We start from the raw sequence: 15,425 nt of genomic DNA on the forward strand, positions 1-15,425 counted from the left end.
ACTACACAGTTTGCCTGGCTAGGAACAGAACACAGGCTAATTAAACAGGCTGATTTTTCTTGTGGAACAGCTGGTCCGGTAGCTGTGCAACAGGGTCAAGCTTTGGGGGTAGTAAGCTAGGGATTCAGGGACATTTCCACCAACCTGGCTTAGGAGTGTTACAGTTCAAGCATTCTTGGTATACTGACACATTTTTCTTCTGATAGCTACTACGTGCCCAGGTTTTCTGGTCTGAGAGCTGACAGGCTAGACAGTCTTGGTAATGTGGGTAATTCAAAGTTTGGCAATGAGTACAGGTAAAATACCTCTGAGAATCAGAAATGTTGTGTGGAGTGGAAAAATAAGTTGACTCACCGAACTGATGCAGACTCCTGTTCCTATAGCTGGAGGTGGATGGCTTCTGCCTGCTGTTATGGTTTTGGGCTGTAGCCCAGTGTGGTGAACACCACCTGCATGAGTGACACAGGACAGGAGGATGGGGAGTAATAGCAGATGATCTGGTGAGGCTGGGTAAGAGTCTCTGGAGCTGGTTGCTGGCTGAGAAGGGTCTCTGATGCTGGGAGCATGGGGGTAAGGGTGAACTTCAGGAAACACTGGAACAGCCTGTGGGTACGTATGGATGTGAATGCAGGTAAGTGTGGTCTGTTATACCGGAACTGAGTGCAGGTAAGGGTGGAATCAGGATAGCGTGCAGGTAAGCGTGAGCTGGATGAGGGGAACCAGGGCAAGTAAGACAGACAATGACGGGACTTAGACAAACCTGGACAGGGACTACACTAATCATAAAACCACAAAATGCCCGAAGGCAGCGAGGCAAGGAAGCAGGATCAGCAGAGGCCACAGGTGTTAGAAGCGGTACTGCACCGCCTTAGAAAATTATATAGTGAACACAAAGAGTTGGTGAAACAATTTCTGTTCTTTATTTTACGAACTTGCAAGTACGGGTGTCATAAGCAGGCACACCCACAAAGCAAAAACAACTTACTATTGTACATTCGCTTATTCTTTTACTCCTCCCCATCTCAGGATCCTCAGCCTATCCAATGCCTTCATTTCAGTGTTAACTCTTCTTCAGGCATTTTCTCATGCATCTAAAACGTTCTTTTTGCTTAACCAATGTATTCTAATGACAGGTTTCAACTTTCAAAGTGAATCTATTGTTTCTGTGTCTTTTTCATATCTGCCTACGTGCTGTTCCTAAATAGCTATTTTTTCTTGTTATTTTTCAATGCTATGAGAAAGTCTTATTTCTCTGGTTAGTTTAGTACAGCTATATGAGAATCTTTTTGTTAAAAATCAGTTAGAAGGAGGAATGGGGGGGGAGGGGGGGGATTCATCCTTACACATTCTTTCCTTGTGCCGGCCTTGGCACAAAGTATTTTGCTGTGCAGGCTAGGCTGTGTTTCTCAGCAAGGAGGGGGAAGGGGGAAAGAGAAGGGGGGGGGGGGCTGGTTAGGCTTTAGCAACTCAGCCTGCTACAGCTAGAAATCTCTAAACATCTTTAATATAATAAAGGAATATAATTCTACTTCTACATTGTATTTACCATCTGTAATAGCAACACTTAGTGAGCCTTAGCTCACAATTTCTCCCTCTTTTTTTTTTATCAACTTGTTGCTATTACATTCACAGTTTTTCAAAAGTTGCTTCTAAAGTCTCAAGCATTTGCTGAGCCTTCTGTATTTCTAATTCCTCAGTGTTAACTAGCAATCGCATTGCCTCAACATATGGAGGAGGTCCTAGGGGCATTTTCTTAGTAATTGCAGTTTCTATTAATCTTTGCATTAATCCTCGCACACATGGGATAATGCAGCATCCTAATGCAACTAGAACTCCTACAACTACTATGAGGGAGGTGAATACTGATACAACTAAGTTCTTCCATTTTCCAAACCATGCTTCCAACCAATGCATGAATAATGTATCAACCCCAGAGTTTTCTGCCAGTTCATCTGCTAAAGTAGTGAGACCCTGTAAAACTCGTGTAATTGTACCATCTGGGGCAGTGTAATTGGGTATATAAGTGCAGCATTCTCCTCTTAGCATTACACATTCTCCACCTTTTTCTTTTTATCAGCTAACATCATATCTAAGACCATCCTATTTTCCCAGGCCATCCTACTAGTGGCATCTAATTGTTCTGCAATTCCTTTTATTGCCTCCCATGTGTAATTAATAAATCTCTGTTGATAGTAATTAATCCAATCTACATTTTTATTGATTGTGGCCCACCAGAAGAGGGCGGATTCAAACCCTGCTGCTATTTGATTCCGGGCTTTGAATTCATCGGGGACTCCTCTTGGCACTCCTGTTGAGTCTAAATCTACCCTTTCATCCAAGGATGTCCCTAAACTACCCCTTATTATTCTTTTGTATTTTTTTTTTTAAATGCCAGGGTAAATGGGATTGCCAATTGTACTACTGCACAAGTGCCAGTCCAATTAGTGGGCAGTATAGGTCGTATCACTCTTCCTCCGCAGTACCACCATAAGTCTGCTCTAGCTACTCGCAAATTTGAGTAGTTTCTGACCTCCACCAATCCTGTCACATTCCAGGTTGCAGTACAGGTATCCAATTCTCCCATTTGTTGATTGAATCCTAACCCCACCGTGAGAGGCAGGCAGTGTGGTTCCAAGTACTTGGGGAGAATGCTGGAGGTACCTGCTGCTCTTTATGTGGCTTCAGGACTGGGAATTGAAGAGCCAGAGACTTACAGGTGGCGTTGTTCCAAGCCGTTTCATCTTGATATAATGCCAGGATGCATTTCAGTCCTTCCGGGTTGTTGTTCTAACCAAAAGGAAATGGCACTATCTTAGCTGTAGGTTTCCCAGAAGCTCTTGTTCAGGGATTTCACAGTGTATTTTATCCATTCTACCCAGGCATTTACCTGCCCATATCCTGTTTCTACTTCAGTGGTCTGACTTAGGTCCTTCATAGTTATTACTTTCACTACCTTGGGATCACTTAATGGGTGTCTAAATGGTTGAATCCCAGGCATTATTGTGGGTCTAGTATTAAAGTTTGGGGTTTCTTCAATCAATATCTGAAAGCAGCAGGCTAATGGGTCCTTCCCATTTACTGCTATACCCATCCCTCTGCCTCTGTCGTCTAACCCACTTGGATTCAATCATTCTCTGCATATGACTGCTGATTCTGAACATTTCCACAGTCTATTAATTGGCACACATCAAACACAGCTGTTTGGGGCTGGTCTTTTGCTTTCATACTTATTGTAAACTTTATAGGGCCCCCATACTCATCTGTCCAATACTGAGAATCTCCTTGGCGAAGGACCCTGGCATAACCATTCCTAACCCCAGATTCTATCCCTGGCCATCCGGCTACTATCATCATCCCTGTTAAAATATTTTTAAGGGGATACCCTATTCGTTCCATTTTCCATGTCGACCTTGTTCTTTCTTGTGTTAAGGCATACATAACTGTCCCCTCTATATACCTCCCCGTGTTCTCTTTCTTTTCCCCCACACAATCTTTCTCTATAAACTCCTGCAAAAGAAAATTAAATTGATTACAAACAATGGTGTTAATATCTCAATTTCTAATTCCTTTGTCTATATAAGGACTGGTGGTTTAAGCAGATTTCTTAAGGAAAATACCGACTTATGGCCCCTAAAGTGGGAGCCAAAGGTTCACCTACAAAAATTAATTCAAAATATTTGAGGGCTCTATTTCCTCTCTTCCTTAAGAAATACCACGGGTGCCTTCTACCTCCCAAGTCCTTATAGGTAGTTCACCAGAGTGTTACCAATTCCCCAGTGTTAGGTCTAATTAGTGACACATCCTCTTGTTCAATTTTTATTCCCCTTAATCCATAAAAATCCCCCTCCCACACTACGAATGTTCCTGGTCCTGTAGTCCATGTATCTAGCAATGGTTTACACAATATGTTAAATCTGTTCACAGGATCCCAAAAAGGATTATCATCAGGACCGGGATCTCAGCCCAAAGAGAGTGTTCAAAATACAACTGTTCATGCAAGATTTCTAGTTTTTTCTAGTGATTCTCATCTTGAGTGGATTATTTGTACTTGTCACTGTCCACTGAGGAGGATCTGAAAGCGGTTCCACGGATCCTTTGACTCGAGAATGATGGGTCCACCTTTTCTCAGCTGTCCGCACCGCTGTTTCTGTGGTCAGAAGGATTTGGAATGGTCCTTCCCACTTTGGCTGTAACTTGGACTCCCTTCCACACCTTTATCAGCACCCAGTCTCCAGGCCGGAACCAGTGTACCACATAGTCCAGTGGAGAAGTCTGGGCCAATAGCCCCTCTTCCCTTAAATGAGATAAAAAGAAGAAAGTGCCAGTACACAATTCTTTTAAACATAGGTCCTTTGCTTTGAACACTGGTATTTTTCCAGCTCCTCCCAGATAGGGCAATCCAAACATCATCTCATAGGGAGATACTCCCCTATCCTTCCTGGGGTGGGTCCTTACCCATAGCAATGCCAAGGGTAAGCACTTAGTCCAGGACATTCTGGTTTCTAACAATTTTAGAAATTTTTTTTGTTTCAGAGTCTAATTCATCCTTTCCACTTTTCCAGAAAATTGTGGAGTATGAAAGTACCAATTGAACCTCAATTCCTCCATTATCCCCTGTAGGACTTTGGAGGTGAACTGATTCCCCTGATCTGAGTCAATATGTTCAACTAAACCATACCTTGGGATTATTTGCTCCAAGAGCACTTTAATAACCCCCTGTGCTGTAGCTGAGGCCTTAGAAAAAGCCTCAGCCTATCCAGCGAAGTGATCTACAACTACTAGTAAGAATTTGAGTTGCTGGGACAGGGGCAGCTCAGTAAAATCTATTTGTATACTTTGAAAAGGCCTTAGGTCTGGATCCCTTCCCCCTGGGACTGTTTTTCTCAAAATTCTCCTAGTGATTTTCTGACATCTGGGACACCGTTCACATATCTGTTTAGCCACTGGGCAAATACCTATACAACCACATTTTCTAAGGACTGCATCGCAGAGAGCTTGAGCTCCCCCATAGCTCCCCCTGGTGGGGGATTGCCATGATTTCCTGTACTAGTGGCTTGTTTAGCATCTGGCACCCATTGGGGAGGTGCCAGGCCCTTGCTTCGTTCTGAACTGCCTCCGTTTCAGTGAGCTCAGCTTTTTCTTGTAAGTTAAACTCTGGCATAGCCTTGATTGGGGATAAAGTTGGTGCCAATGTATACAGAGTTATGCCTTCCTTTCTCAGCGCTGCCTCCTTAGCAGCCTCATCTACCATCCGATTCCCCCTTGCCTCTGGGGTGGTGGCTTTTTGATGCCCAGGTACCTGTACGACTGCTACCTCCCTTGGTAGCATCAAATTTTCCAATAGCTGGGTAACCAGTTCCTCATGTACTAGTTCCTTCCTTACCTTGCTATTTATTAAGCCTCTTTCCTTCCAAATTTTTCCAAAGGCATATCGTGAGTCTGTATACACTGTTCCTTCCTTTCCTTTAATCAGCTGCAGTGCTCTATCCAGGGCGTATAATTCACAGGTCTGAGCTGACGGCAGCCTCCCTAACTCTATCACCTCCAGAGTCGCCTCGTCCACTACAGCATTCCCATTATGCCATTTCCCTTGAAATCACTTGGATAATCCATCCACAAATAACCTTTTTCCCTTGGTGCAGGGGTTTATCAGCCAGGTCCATTCTCACTTTAGTCTGGTATTCTATGATTTCCAGGCAGTTATGTGTAACATCTGTCCCATCCCCCTCCCCCTTTGAGAGGAAAGCTGCCGGATTTGTACAAGGATCTGTAGCTAGAACTAAATCATTCTGCTCTAGCAATATAGCTTCATACTTCAATATTCTGGAGTCTGTGAGCCACCTATGAGCTCGCTGCATCAGAATGGACCTTACTGAGTGTGGGGTGCTCACCACTAATGCTCCCCCAAACGTCAATTTCTCTTTTGACCACCTTAAATTTGCTCCTTCCTCATTCAGTTTAGCATAGAGAGATTTAGTTTTCTGTGCATATGAATCTGTCCAGATTCTACAGTATCCCGTTAATCCCAGGAATTTTCTTAATTCCTTCTTAGTCTTTGGTATGGGTACTTTTATTATTCCTTTAATTCATTTGGGATTTGTTCTCCTTTTTCCTTTACTAATCAAATGTCCTAAGTATTTTATTTCTTCTAGATATGGTAATTATGATTTAGACACACTCAGCCCTTGCTTCCGTAGGAAAGTCCATAATTAATTTGTGGCTTCTCCCACATTATCCTGTTTATCCCCTAAAATCAGTAATCATCCACATATTGTATGAGGTGTATTCCAGAGGGCAACAAGAATTCCCCTAGAACCTGCTCCAGAACCTGTCCAAGCAGGTTCGGGGACTCCGTGAAACCCTGGGGAAGAACCTTCCATTGCAATCATTGTTTTCTCCCTGAATCTGGGATTTCCCATTCAAAGCCAAATAAATCTCGACTTTCCTCAGCTAAAGGAAGTAATGCCTCTAGGAGGCACTTCTTATTACAGAATGAACTGGAAAGCTGATCAACATATTTTATTTTACACTGCAATCAGTTTATTGGCAAAACACTTTCCTGATTAATATGTAAATGTATGGCATGGAGCTAGAGCTAGCAGCAGCTCCTGTATCTACTAAAAAACCATCTCCTCTTTTTCTGGTCCTACCTTTAAATTTACCAAGGACTCACGACAGGACTTTAACGCTAATAGCCCCTGTCTCTCCTATTTCCATGAACTCAGCTGGGGAGAAAATGTTCTCCTCTTTGTATATCCGGGACACTCCCTTTTAAAGTGCCCTACTTGTCCACACTCAAAACAACCTGAGGGTTCCATCCTCCTCTGAACCCAGGGCTTGTACTGAAGCCCTTGCCTCTCTGTCCTCAGCCTCCTCCCCTCTGCCAACTTCCTCTAGCCCTTCCTCTGCCACGTTCTTTTTCCATCCCTTGTGCTCCCTTTTTAAATATCTTATTCACAGTATTTAACATAATTCTAGCTTTTTGCTTCTGCTTCTTTTCTTCCCTTCTTACAAACACCTTTTGGACTTCCTTTAATAATTCTTCAATTGATTTTTCATTCCAACCCTCTATTTTCTGCAATTTCCTCTGAATATCTGGGCAAGATTTGATGACAAAATAAATTTTCAACAAACCCTGGCTTACTGGGTCCTTAGGGGGACAGTCCGGAGTACTGTCTCATCCTTTCCCGTACCCGTTCCAAGAATGCCGAAGGAGTTTCTTTGTGCTCCTGCTGTACCTCGAAGGCTTTCCTTCTGATTCCTAGGCACTGCTTCCCTAATTCCCTTTAAATTGAGACTCCGTAAATCACTCATATGAGCTCTGTCTGCTGCCTCATTATCCCATCGGGGTCTCTGTTAGGATACTTTTTGTTCTGCTGGGTCTCTTCACCCCAGGTGGGTGTTCTCTTCCCCATATCCTCATCCCTGCTGCTCTGATCATAGCTCACTCTTCTCCCATAAATAAAATGCTGAATGCTGACATCAGTCCTGCCCTAAAAACTGATCTAATTGATCCGCTAATCCACTGGGATCATCTGACAAGGATTTCATTTCCTATTTAAAGTTTCTCACTTCCCCACTGGTGAGAGTATTACTCACATTTCCTATATTACCACCCCCTATGGGTACCTCCCTCAGGGGATACAGGGGTCTGAGTCCTCTGCTCGTTCTGATCTTTTATCTTTTCTCCTAGCTCCAGATTCCAGAGCATCTGGGAACAGACACTGCTCTGTATTCTTTATTAACTGCTTTAATTCTTTATCTAGCCCCGAGGCACCCTGCCGGTGCCTTTGTTCTTACCTTTGTCCTTCTCTTTCCTGTCCTTTCTGTTCTCTAGCTGTCATTTCTACTGCATCCCAGTTTACTGTGGGATCATCTTCAGACTGCTCACAAACCCTCTTTAACTATTGGGTGTGCGTCTGATTCCTCGACAACCTTCACTCTCATACGCTGGGGGAGAGGAAAGGACACTAGGGAGGGCATGCACCGGATCAAACTGTGGCAAGTGATCCAGGGGTTCCCATGTCTTTCCCTCTATTTCCCCAGGGAAGGTCATTTTTAGGAACTGGCTTAGGCTCTGATATTTTAATGGGCAACATTGTTTCCCTGCTGCCTGTCCAGCAGGCGGCATATTCTGCCTCCTCCTGAGAAAGCGGTGCTTTCCTATTTACATACATATTTAATGTCTGACATAACCGATTCTCATCTGTCCCATATGTTTAGCCAAAACAGTGCCGGCTGTTTTAGACTCTGTCTGGGCCATTTAAAACAACAATATTTTATCATTTTCTTTTTCTTTTCATTTCTTGTACAAGACCTGTCCTCCCAGGACCCTGACATCCTCCCCATAGGACTATCTGGAGGGGAATGTCTGAGGGATCTTTCCAAGTCCACCCCCCTTTCTTCTCATCTCTGGCCAGTTTATTTCCCCTTGTGAACTCTCTGAAGTCCTCTAATCTGCACTCCCGTCGTAGCCATCTCTGGCTTTCCTCCCAGTGTCCATGACACACCTCAAATCCCTTCATCCTTCAAGGTTCACATTCCCAACCAACAAGGTAATGCTTAATAGTCATTTTTCTTACCTTGCTTTGTGCACGAAGTTGCCCGGTTGAAGCTAGCTGTGCCTACTTGTTGTCCTTTAAAATTGTTTCACCAAGTTCACTGCCACGGGACCATTTGCCAGTCCAGACACCGACCCTGGTGCCGACTCGAGGACTGTTGAAAACTGCAACAGGGCGCGCCTTCCTCTTCTCGGCACCCGACCCTCTGTGCCTGAGATGGCTCAAATCCCGGCGAGCCCCCAAGCTGTTAGAAGCGGTACTGCACCGCCTTAGAAAATTATATAGTAAACACAAAGAGTTGGTGAAACAATTTCTGTTCTTTATTTTACGAACTTGCAAGTACGGGTGTCATAAGCAGGCACACCCACAAAGCAAAAACAACTTACTATTGTGCATTCGCTTATTCTTTTACTCCTCCCCATCTCAGGATCCTCAGCCTATCCAATGCCTTCATTTCAGTGTTAACTCTTCTTCAGGCATTTTCTCATGCATCTAAAACGTTCTTTTTGCTTAACCAATGTATTCTAATGCCAGGTTTCAACTTTCAAAGTTAATCTATTGTTTCTGTGTCTTTTTCATATCTGCCTACGTGCTGTTCCTAAATAGCTATTTTTCTTGTTATTTTTCAATGCTATATGAGAGTCTTATTTCTCTGGTTAGTTTAGTTCAGCTATATGAGAATCTTTTTGTTAAAAATCAGTTAGAAGGAGGAATGGGGGGGGGGGGGGAGATTCATCCTTACACATTCTTTCCTTGTGCCGGCCTTGGCACAAAGTATTTTGCTGTGCAGGCTAGGCTGTGTTTCTCAGCAAGGAGGGGGAAGGGGGAAAGAGAAGGGGGGGGGGGGCTGGTTAGGCTACAGCAACTCGGCCTGCTACAGCTAGAAATCTCTAAACATCTTTAATATAATAAAGGAATATAATTCTACTTCTATATTGTATTTACCAACTGTAATAGCAACACTTAGTGAGCCCTAGCTCACACAGGGAAGCCCGAAGGCGAGAAACAGAAGGCTAAAGCAGGGAGCCCAAAAGAACTCGATGCAGAAGCACTGAGGCATGGGCTAGGCAGGGTTAAAAAGGGAGTTCTGGACATTGAGCAGATAGGGAAGGCTGGGCCAGCCAGGGGAGAGTGCTCATGGGGGGCCTCTGGTGGTGAGGAGGCTGCACAGCAGCCATAGTCGTAACACTGTAGTCGATGGTACTTGTGAAAATGTGTTGGCTGTTTCTGTTACTGACTTGGGAACAGCTGCCCAGTAAAGGTTAAGTCTAACGACTGCGCTTTTTCCCCTGCCCTAAGTTGTTGATTGTGCCTGCAGTTTTGGATGGATGCTCAGCTGTGCAAGAATATTTGGTGCCCTAGGTGAACCTTTGGTCATGCACCCACCTTCTCCAATATACCTCCAGCACATTACTCCTCCTACCATCAGCAGTGGCTCTACTATATCGCTTCCTTCGTTGGTGGGATTTTGCTACCCCCAAAATGTTAGTGCTATAGGTGACCGCCTTAGTATGCCTAATGGAAGCACTGGTCCTGCAGCTGTATCATCTTCAGGGGGAGCAGCCAGTCAGGTGTTATACCTGAAATCTGGGGATCTGAGTCCCAGCCCTGTCTGGGTGGAACTTGAGTATGTTCCACTTGTCTGGACTGGTCTGGCATGGATAAGGAAGGTGAAATTTTAAGTTTACCTGTTAATTTTCTTTAGTCCTGCCCTACCAGTCCGGAACTCAGCTATGGAAGCTGTGGCTATCAAGGGCTCTCAGTTTGACAAGTTCAGAAAACTAACCACGAGTATATTGTTGCCCAGCCCAAAGGTAATTGACCTAATAATGACCTTGGTGTAGGAATTATCTAATTCTTGTGTTAAAGACCAAAACTGGCCAGGGCTAACCCCCTCATTGCCTATTTCAAAGGGGCCAGCCTGCCAGAGGGTCTGCAGTCAGCTATGTCACTGCCTTTGCTATCTGATCATCAACTGGCTCAATTAAATGGAGAGGGACAATTCCAAATATAACCCTTTTTTCTCGATTGGTATTATTTCCAAGGGCACACAAAATAAATTTATATCTGGGGCTGTCTTCACTAGCACTCTCCCCTCTTTCCCTTGACCTCAAGGTGTGGGTTCTTTCTGTAAGGGTGAAGGCAGACCATTTTGGCCCAGGTGGTCGTGTGGATTTTTCCCTAAGTGTGTGTATCTCACTGGCTCTCTCTTGATTTTAATGTTCCTGTGCCGAAGGGACAGACAAGCTGGACACAAACGGGGTGTTCAAATTAAATGAAATGATTCTTCAAAGTGAAATCAATGTCCAATAATCAATCTAAAAGCTGAGATTACAGCTGTCTTTCTTAGAAGAGTCTCTCTTTCTCTGGGTACATGTCCCTTCTCTCAGGATCCTGGGATAAGATTTATTACTCTGCTGCTGAATGCATGAACTGTCCTAGTGGACCAGGAATATCCTCCTGATGAGGGGATCCCCTTAATCCTGGAAAAAATCCAACCAGAGTCCAAATGTTCACTCTTTCACCGAGCCTCTGGCCTGGTCCCTTGGGTAGAGATTCAGTTGTGGCCCTGCTGATGATGATGACCTCCCATGAGGAAAGGTCGGACGATGAACAGGAAACTGCTATCCCTGCCCAGTTTTCCTGTGAGGAGGGGTGGTTCAAAAACCTCATAGCACAAAAGGAGAAAACTGTTAAAGCTAAAACTTCTCACTCTGGGGTGATGCTGTCACTGCTGCTCTTTCTCTGAACTAGAAGAGGGCTCACAGGTCTTCAGCTCCATGGCCCTAGATCTGGGGATTGACCATCACCAAAGGGTCCAAGGTTTCACACCAGTCAATTCAAAAATAGTAGAATCTTAAAGTCTCTCCGAGAAGAAAAAGCAGATCCTCATGTGCATGCTGTGCATTGTCAGGAATCTCCTCAGCAATGATAGGGGGAAACCCAAAAATAGCTCCTTCCTCCTCAAAGGCTAACTCAAACCGACCACGCTACTCCTACTCCTCCCACAAATGTAGAGAACAAACCATTGCAGACAGCCTCAGAGGGAGGTGCTGCAGAGAATGGTCTGTCCCTCTAGCTATCACCTACCAGGGCAGGGATCTAGGGCCATCTAGTGGGGGACCAGAAGGCTGATGTATCCAGACACCAAGTTTCCTCAGACCTCCCTGAACCTTTGGGGACCTTATGAGAGAAGATGAGCACAATGGTTCAGCAAGACTAGAGTATGCTCCTCTGGGGGACATTTAGATGAAAGAGAGATGCTTCCAAGAAGTAGTTTTTGAGAAGTGAAAATATCCTACTCAAGAACAGAAGGGTGGACTTCTGTTGCCAGCTGTATCTAGTGACTATCAGAGCACTTAAACCAGCCCACTGGCAGAGGCAGCAGTTTCAAAGGCTTCTATGGCCAAATGCATGGAAGCAACTCTCCTCGCATGCTGGAATGCTGTTCCATATCAATGATTTCTGCTTATTTCTCTAGGGCCATCATGCAGCAGCCTTCCCTTTTTTAATTTCTGAAGTTTAGTTATGTTTGATAAAAATTGTATAATGTTGATAAAGAAATATATCCAGGGGATAAATTAATAGTAAATATATTTAAATATAATTAGAAACAAAGGAAAAAACAATAACTTTAACCCCCAGCATTTAAAGTCCACTATGAGGGGAGAAGCCAAATAGAACAAAAAAAGAAAAAAAGCAACATCCAAAGAGAAAGCAACAACAAAAAAATCCTATTTAAATGCATAGACCCCACCACCAACAGTTTAAGATGAAATGCGGATATCACATTCCCTCCCTTCTATAAAACTCTTCAGTTGAGCAGGACCAACAAGGGGAAGCAATTTTCTTCTAACTGAGCTTTCCCAACTACATAATACGAGGGGGGTGAAGTGAACTCTAGATCAGACTGCCTAAACTATGGGTCAAGACCCCAAATGGGGTCACACAACCTTCAGCTGGAGCCACAAGTGCCTCAAATGGCAGCACTCTATGCCAGTGGTTCTCAACCTTTTTCCCATCGTGACACACCTGACAGACCATGCTCACATGTGTGATACACTGCTCATTTCAATTCATGGTGGAAATAAAAAAATAAAGGCCCAGTATTATTTTTATTGTTAAGAATGACACAAGGGAAAGATAAGTACTCTGTCTGAACAGAAATTGCATAAATAGTAAACATCCCAAACCAAAACGGCACCAATTTCCAGCACTTAAACAGTAACCACCTTATCTAAGAAAAGGCAACACTGAAAATATGACAGCAGGCCTAAGACACCAATACTCCTATTAGGAAAACGGACCAAGCCAAGCTCCTATAGAGCCCTACACAGAAACTACACACCAGCAGAAAACCTTACCTGAATCACATGTGCTGACCCTCACCTAACAAAGAATAAAGAGACCATAAAGCATAACTAGAAACATGCAGACAAAAACTGAACTAGAAACCGCAACAAGCCAGAGAGACTGCAGTGTAACAAAGGAAAAAGAGAAACTTCACCAGTTCTCAAAACAAATCAAGAAATATAAAATCAATAGCGGTAAAACCATACTAACAACGTTATTAGCGTATTGCGACAGTATACTTGGAGCTTTTAAGGATTACGAAGGTTGGGCTTGGCTCAACTACGATGAGAAATTCAGGGAAAAGATGGCGGGCAACAAATTTCCAGAGTGTAAGTTTAGACATGCTTGCGCGGCATGCAACGGCGCTCACCCCATGTCGAAGTGCGCCCAGGCCAATACCAAAGCGATATTGAAGGGTACGAAACCTTAGTATGCCATCTGGGACACGGGGGCTGGATAGAGGGAGGGGTGGGTCCGTAGAAACAAGGAAAGGTGAGAGGGGGGTGGGGAGTCCAGTGCGGATAGGTTAGTAGAAGAGGGGAGCGGGCAGCAGGGGCCGTGATGGTAGGGCATGGTACAGAGTAGGGGTTACTAGTCACAATGTCCATATAAAAAAAAAATAAATTATAAATATCTGAGGATATCGGGGTGCAGGTCTGCACCGAGGGCGGGGAAAAAGAGGTCGGCAGAGATAAGGAAGCACGCAGGCAGTTGACGGTTTCTTTTTTCATGTAAGGTTCCAAGGGCTCCAGGCACAGGAAAGACGGTGGATATTTACAGGAGACTACATACGAAGACGAATGGGAGTTAATACAAGCCTCAGTGGCCTCTAGCACGTGGAATACGTACTTAAAAGGATGTAAGCCTTAGCAAACTATCTGCAGTATTGGGAGTGGACAGAGGGCAAAGTGCCAGACGGTTTCGTGGTGGGTTTTGTGCTGTGGGCAAAACAAGCAGGTTATTCAGTGGCCACTGTTAGAGCACAATTGCCTGTTTCCTAGCGTGTAGCAGATGGACTCAAAACAAGTGGGTATAGAGTGCTCGTGCTAGCAGTTGGAGACGGATCTGACGTCAGCACGGGTACATATACCCCCGCAGGAAGTGCAGCAATTCAGTAATTTCCGTCTCCAAAGCAGTTTGGAGCTACCTCACGCTCGCTGAGCATGTTTCCAAATTCTAAACGACTAAATTCATAGAAGAAACCTACCTGAAGACAAGCCCCGCACTTCTGCGGTGATACCAGTCGGTCCCTCCTCCAGTTGAGTTTCCCGAGGCGATTTCCGTGGTCCCTCGGAGGTAAGAGCCTCGGTCCGGTGGCCGGCTCCAGGCAGGGACCTAGCCGCCGAGTGAGAAGGACTCGGGCGCGGCATAGAGGCAGCCTCGGTCCCGGCGTGGACTTGGCCCCCGAGCGAGACAAGTTCGGGCGCGGCCTAAAGGCAGCGGGTGCACTTCCTCGAGCGCGGCGGTGATGGTACTCACCCTCTCCACCCGCAGCCGGAGACCACCCGGGTCGCAACCGGGAAGCGCCGAAGACAAGGTAAGGCGTACATCTTTACTTGTTGGTCTCCGAGGAAGCGAGGATTAGCAGAGTCTGCCTATGTGGCAATCCGCCACGGAGGTCGCCATTTTGCCTGCCTGGTTCGCGCAATAGGCGCCTGTTGCTACGCGCACGCTGATAGGCGCACGTTAACAAGCGCACGTTGTTAGACGCAGGTTGATAGGCGCCCGTCGCTGAGCGCAAGTTGATAGGCGCACGTTCATAGGCGCCCGTTGCTAGGCGCACGGTCATAGGCGCCTGATGCTAAGCGCACGGTCATAGGCGCCCGTTGCTTAGCGACCGTTGATAGGCAACCGCTGATAGGCGCACGTTCATAGGTGCCCGTTGCTAAGCGCATGTTCATAGGCGCCCGTTGCTAAGCGCACGTTGTTAGGCGCCCGTTGGTAGGCGCCCGTTCATAGGCGTACGTTCCTAGGCGCACGTGGATAAGCGCATATTACGAAGCGCAGACTCCAGCCGAGTTCACAGACGAGATGGAGCATAAGAGAGCCCATGCGTCAGCGGAGCCGGCACCTCCAGCATCAGGCATAAGCCTCTGCTCGGCATGCAACCTCAGAGCCACACAGAGCGAGGAAGCAGACTCCCTATGTGCCCAATGTGAAGAAGCCCTGGGAGTTCCAGGCCAGGACCGGTCGCAGCCCAGCGTACTTGCCAGTTCCTCAGGAAACACCCCGGACCTAGCAGGCAGCGGTGAGCAGCCGGGGAACCCGAGAGACCTGGTACCCCTCAGAACAGATCCTGCTTCGCTCTCCTGGGTGGAATTATTCAAGGGGATTCAAGCCTTTGTCACAATGGGGGATCTCCCAGGCCTGATCTCTCAATGCCTGTTGGAACTGGCTATCCCGGGCCATGACACCCCAGGGGGACCTAGAATGAACCCCCTGTTAGAGGGCCTGAGCCACAATGACAATCAGCCGACCCATCCAGGGGTAGCAGCCATAGGGGGCAGGCTT

The 15,425-nt window shown here is 45.7% G+C and overlaps 1 protein-coding gene and 1 long non-coding RNA gene across 4 annotated transcripts in view; one reads left to right on the plus strand and one right to left on the minus strand.

Moving 5' to 3' along the window:
- LOC115098258 (sulfotransferase 1C2-like) overlaps positions 1–15,425 on the plus strand; it is a 64,673-nt gene that overhangs the window by 8,309 nt on the left and 40,939 nt on the right. The window lies entirely within an intron of this gene.
- Positions 897–9,559, minus strand: LOC115098260. The gene is made up of 2 exons (XR_003858458.1): positions 8,948–9,559; positions 897–8,829 (listed from the first exon to the last, which is right to left on the minus strand). It is a non-coding gene; the product is annotated as an uncharacterized LOC115098260 (long non-coding RNA).

Source organism: Rhinatrema bivittatum, chromosome 8 (assembly GCF_901001135.1).
Source record: "Rhinatrema bivittatum chromosome 8, aRhiBiv1.1, whole genome shotgun sequence".
In the NCBI taxonomy this organism is placed as follows: Eukaryota; Metazoa; Chordata; class Amphibia; order Gymnophiona; family Rhinatrematidae; genus Rhinatrema; species Rhinatrema bivittatum.